Genomic DNA, 6,351 nt, shown 5'->3' with positions numbered 1-6,351 from the left:
CCGAATTTGTAAAAATAAAATCCCAGCAGAAATAAATTTACTGGGTATTTTAGTTGATATTACAAATTTAATTGTAATAATTAAGAAACTTGAAATAATTTTTTAAAAAACGACAAAATTGAGATGGCAAATCCAATCGAAAATTGTAATTTTTTATTGTTATAAAAGTTTAGTTTCCTCCGTGTATACTTAATTGTAAAGTTTACCTGTATATCTACCTCCTTTTGGGTAGGTACTTGCCTTTTATTTTATGTTTTTATTTCTTGTTAAAATTTGTTGATTTCATGTAGCAACCGAACTAAAATATGCAAATTATAGGCTAATAATCATAATTTGTCCCTCGAATGTTTATAACAACATATATATAAAACTGAGCTACCGAATTTTAAAGGATCCTACTTTATTACTGCCAATGGTCGTAAAATATATTAGGTATAAAGGACATCTCCTATAAGTGTCGAATTCGGTAGCTGTCTCCTCAGTTTCAGTAGAAGATGAAAGGTGCCGCAAAACGGTCACTGTCCACAGTTTTGCCTGTCCCAAAGTGAATAATCGATATTTTTTTCCTTTTACTTCCCGTTTTAGATTTCAAAATAAGGCTAATAACATGTATGCGAAGACAAATGGCTGTGCAAAGTGCTTTAATGTTGATGCCGGGTACAGCATGTCAATAATTTATTTATTAATCTCATGTTAACTAATGGATAATAAATAATTTAATAATATAGTAATAATCTTAGCCTAACTTATTAGATAATTAGCGAAAGTAGAAATGGAAGGGTGGGTCAAGACGGATAGCCGTTTCACCACCCTGCATCTTCCTAATCTTGGATTCGATTCTTAACTCTCGACTTCTTGATTATAAATGATTACACAGGTAGAAGAGTGATACTTGAGTTTGTATAAAGAACAACACACATCGAAGACGCGATCAACATCAACTGTAAGGATCGATATACAGGGGCAAAAGATTAGTATGCTTAGATTTGCAGATGATACATCAGTATTAGCATCTAACAAGGAGAAGTTAGAGATAGCTTTAAATACAATAAAAGCAGTGTTGACAAAAAGTATTGTATGAAAATAAATAAAATAAAACAAAATACTGTTATGCCAGGGAAGAAAAAGTAGGGAAAGAGCGACTATAAAGATAGGAGATGAAAAATTAGAAGAGGTGGCTGATTTTTGACATATAGGAAGTCAGATAAATCAGGATGGAAGAAATAGTAAGGATATAAAGCAGAGGATAGCGCAGGGTCGAATAGCCTTCAATAAAAAGAACCCACTTTTATGCTCGCGAACGGTTAATTTGGAAATTAAAAAAAGATTGTTAAAGGTGTACGTTTGGAACGCGGTGCTGTACGGATGCGAAACATGGACAGTGGGGGTGGCAGAAAAGAAACGGTTACAAACGTTTGAAATGTGGTGTTATAGGCGGATGATGAGGATACCGTGGATAGAGAAGGTTAGAAATGAAGAGGTATTAGAAAGAATAGGAGAACAGAAGACTCTATGAAAGTCAATAACAAATAGGTGGGACACCTTCTCAGGCATGAAGGTCTAGTCAAAGACATATTAGAGACAAATAGTTAAGGATGTGAGGATGTTCTAGCCTTAGGGAAATGCAAAGATTAGCTCAGGATAAGAAGGAGTGGAGGTGCGTGTCCAACCAGTCTTAGGACTGACGACTTTATGATGATAACAATTTAGGAAAATCAGGATTTATATTTAGTATTCTAAAACATCCAATGTCATTATTTTCATCTGTAACTGATTCACATTTAGTCGATTAATTAGTTCTAGTGAATGAACTTTTTCCTTTTTTTTGTGTTTTATCCTTATCGCACATTTCGACGTTCTTCGAAATTCCGTCTTTATCCACTGCATAAAACCACTTTGTCGGTTCGATATCAACATTATTACTTATTTTGTACGGAAAAGATCAACACTGACTAATACACCTAACACAAATTAGCCATAATATTTTACGATACCGGAATCATGAAAGCCAAGCTGCATACACCGTGGTTACTGTTTTATTATGTATTGACAAAGTATCAGTAATAACCGTTCTATTGGCCTTGTTGTCATCGATTACTCTAAAAAAGGTAAATAAGGGAGCACACTTCACAAAATTCCAATAACAGGGACGGACTCAAATTCTTCTTAATATTAATATACTTACATTTGTAAAATATTAAATTCATAAACATTTGTAAAAGTTATAGTCAGTAAGGGTTAAAAGTTACTGGCTTTTATATACAATTCAAAATACAGGAAGAAATAAGGGATATTCAATAGAATATAAATAAATAGAAACTAACTGAACGTTCAAGCATATTGTCAAATGGTACATTTGGCATTAGGGTAGATAACGTTCAGCTAATGTGAAGGGTTGAACTGCAATTGAAAATCTATATTTAAGTTTGTCACCGCCATTTTGGTTAGCTTATGGTGCAAATTAGTTTGTATTAGGCCTTGTTAGATTCTTATGTACTCTAGTCTCAATTAGATACCTACTAAGAACATAACATTCCTACTAATTTAGTCTTGTCAACCGTCAGTCTTTGCATATTTATTTGAGGTTATAAACACAACATGATTTCCATGACGTATCATACTGATAAAACTGATACTACCTGAGAGATCATAACTTACTTTCTGTTTTAACAAATTAGTCCAAAGGCTTTCTGTGTTAAGGTCCACAACTGACGATTAGTACAGAGATCAGTGGATTAGACACAAATGACATACGTGTCTGCCTGTGAATCGCAAGATCCAAAACATGTCTGTCGTATGTCTTTTATTTGATAGGCCATGGAGACCTGATCAGCCTACGTAAATGATTTTCATGATATACTATACTCATGCAATTGATACACTCTGGGAGATGGTAATTTACCTTCAGTTTTAATAAATTAGTCCAAAGGCTTTCTGTGTAAAGTCCACAACTGACGATTAGTGCAGAGATCAGTGGATTAGACACAAATGACAGACGTGTCTGTCTGTGAATCGCAAACTAAAAACCATGTCTGTCGTATGTCTTTGATTTGATAGGTCAAGAAGGCCCGATTAGCCTACCTAAATATTATTTTTATGATATATCATACTGATGCAACTGATACACTCTGAGAGATGATTATTTACCTTCAGTTTTAATAAATTAGTCCAAAGGCTTTCTGTGTAAAGGTCCACAACTGACGATTAGTACAGTGATCAGTGGATTAGACACAATTGACAGATGTGTCTGCCTGTGAATCGCAAGCTCCAAAACATGTCTGTCGTATGTCTTTTATTTGATAGGCCATGGCGACCTGATTAGCCTACGTAAATATGATTTTCATGATATACTATACTCATGTAATTGATACACTCTGGGAGATGGTAATTTACCTTCTGTTTTAACAGATTAGTCCAGAGGCTTTCTATGTAAGGGTCCACAACTAACGATTAATATAGAAATCAGTGGATTAGACACAAATGACAGACGTGTCTGCCTGTGAATCGCAAGATCTAAAACATGTCTGTCGTATGTCTTTGATTTGATAGGTCAAGGTGGCCCGATTAGCCTACATAAATGTGATTTTCATGATATACTATACTCATGCAATTGATACACTCTGGGAGGTGGTAATTTACCTTCAGTTTTAACAGATTAGTTCAGAGACTGATACGTCAAACTAATGAAATTAGTACCTACTGCCTAGCAAGTGGTGATAAATAATTCACCTACAGTTTTTGAAACTTAATAATTATAGGGCATTTTGTGCAACAGTGCACAGCTATAAAGAGATCAGTGGTTATAATTATATTAGTTCCAAATCATAAGCCTATCAATATCCATTGAATTATTAGTTCATGCAAGTCTGATAAAATTAATTTGCTGTATGTTGTTAACATGGTTTTCTTGATGTACAATCTTCATGAAATTGATATTGCCTCAGAGATGATAATTTACCTTCAATTTTAGACCCTTAATTATGGAGGTCTTCTGCTCTCAGCGGTTTAAGCGACATAAATGAGGATGGTACTCACAGACCTTAAAGAAAACTAATCAATAATACAGTATCTTTGGAGTAGTTTACCATTTTTTCTTGCTGTAGATCGCATTCCTGAAACCTGACGAGTTTTATTGAGCATACAAACAAAGTACTCAGTTTGGGGGTTTTTCTTTGTATTTCGGATATTTGTATTTTAAGTATGTGTGCGTTTTCCAAATCCGTCTCGTCACATTGTGGACACAGCATGCGTGGCAAATGACATTGTTGGGTGTAAGGTGTGTGTGTGTGCGCCTCTTATCAGAGCTACTATTGGCTTAACGATAGCGGCACTTTTGATTCACTTTGATCTTTCCGCCTTTGCACAGTTCTGGGGAAGAATTACATTATAATGGAATCGAAATCGTTGACACACACACACACATATGTTTACTGACTCTTGTTGAATAAATTAGCTATTCATGCGTTACGTTCGTCTCCAAACATATGCATAATAAGTGTTTCACTTTTTTATCTATCTGTATTGGTCTTTAATGGTTCAACTATTTAAACGTTATGCATTACCTACAACAAAATTATTACGAATATGCAACTTATGGTTGTAATTAGGTACATTGTTGATAAAATTAGCTGAATATTAATTTTGAGATGGAATACTGTAATGTTCGTGGGTTTAACAAAATTAGCTTGTAAGAGTGATAACAACAAAGGCTATTTATTTACACTAATTATTAAAGAACTTAAAAACACTATTAAATTATTACTAAACTTAGGTCATGAATTATTCTATTTATTTACTCTACTGTTGATATATCACTATTCACTTCGCTATTTATTTTACTTCTATCACTGACAATTTATTTCTCGATTCACTTCTGCAACGGTCAATTTATTTCTTCTTTTCTCGGCGATCGTCTCTTCCTATAAATACTCTTTTGTTTACTTTCTGGAACCGTCTGGAAACATCCGGATAGTTTATTTTTTTCCTTGAGCTGTTTAACTGCTTTCCCAGAACGCAGGTACGACACCCACATTTACAAATACGGCGCACATGAAGAAAGGCGCCCACGGTTAGTCGGCGAATCGATAAGCCGTTTACGCACACGTGTGCTCTATCGCACACCAACACATTCGAGCTCCCTACAGTATTATCGATTACTTATAATGTATCTTCTTCTGTAACTCGAAAATTTTCACTGCGGCAGTGAGTGTTAATTCGTATTTCTTAACATAAACGTAATTCTCTTGAAATTGGTACTACCTGAGAGACGAAAATTTACCTTCAGTTTTAAACGATTAGTTCACAAATAAGGAGACTTATTAGTCAAATTTTCAGTGCGGTAGTCAATATTGTATTATGGATAACATAAAACAGAAATTTTCTTGAACTCCAATTTTTTGTATCTTGAACATAACTGGTTGCATTTAGCTGGTTCGACTTCATTGATAAAAAATGAAAAATGAATTCTGAAACTATTTGTAAACTAGGGTTATTAACTCAAAATTTTAGAAGATGGTTCGAATAAGTCATCTAATTAATAAATATATATAATTTACCTTCAGTTTTAATAAATTAGTCCAAAGGCTTTCTGTGTGAAGGTCCACAACTGACGATTAGTGCAGAGATCAGTGGATTAGACACAAATGACAGACGTGTCTGTCTGTGAATCGCAAACTAAAAACCATGTCTGTCGTATGTCTTTGATTTGATAGGTCAAGAAGGCCCGATTAGCCTACCTAAATATTATTTTTATGATATATCATACTGATGCAACTGATACACTCTGAGAGATGATTATTTACCTTCAGTTTTAATAAATTAGTCCAAAGGCTTTCTGTGTTAAGGTCCACAACTGACGATTAGTACAGAGATCAGTGGATTAGACACAAATGACATACGTGTCTGCCTGTGAATCGCAAGATCCAAAACATGTCTGTCGTATGTCTTTTATTTGATAGGCCATGGAGACCTGATCAGCCTACGTAAATGATTTTCATGATATACTATACTCATGCAATTGATACACTCTGGGAGATGGTAATTTACCTTCAGTTTTAATAAATTAGTCCAAAGGCTTTCTGTGTAAAGTCCACAACTGACGATTAGTGCAGAGATCATATATAATATTTTTATATCTAGTAATCTTTACTGTTCTCTGAGAACCACCTATAAAAATTAAGACGTATCGGGAGCTTTTACAAATGGAATATTGTCATATTATCCTTTCCTTTTGGAGTGCTTCTTTATAGAAATTTTTATGATATCTACAACGAATTTTTATTTCAACTCCATCACGTTACAAAACTATGTTATGGTGTAGCATTAGTGCAATTATGTTGTAAAAAGCAGGAA

Source organism: Agrilus planipennis, unplaced genomic scaffold (genome assembly GCF_000699045.2).
Source record: "Agrilus planipennis isolate EAB-ADULT unplaced genomic scaffold, Apla_2.0 scaffold176, whole genome shotgun sequence".
In the NCBI taxonomy this organism is placed as follows: Eukaryota; Metazoa; Arthropoda; class Insecta; order Coleoptera; family Buprestidae; genus Agrilus; species Agrilus planipennis.
This window is presented reverse-complemented; position numbering follows the sequence as displayed.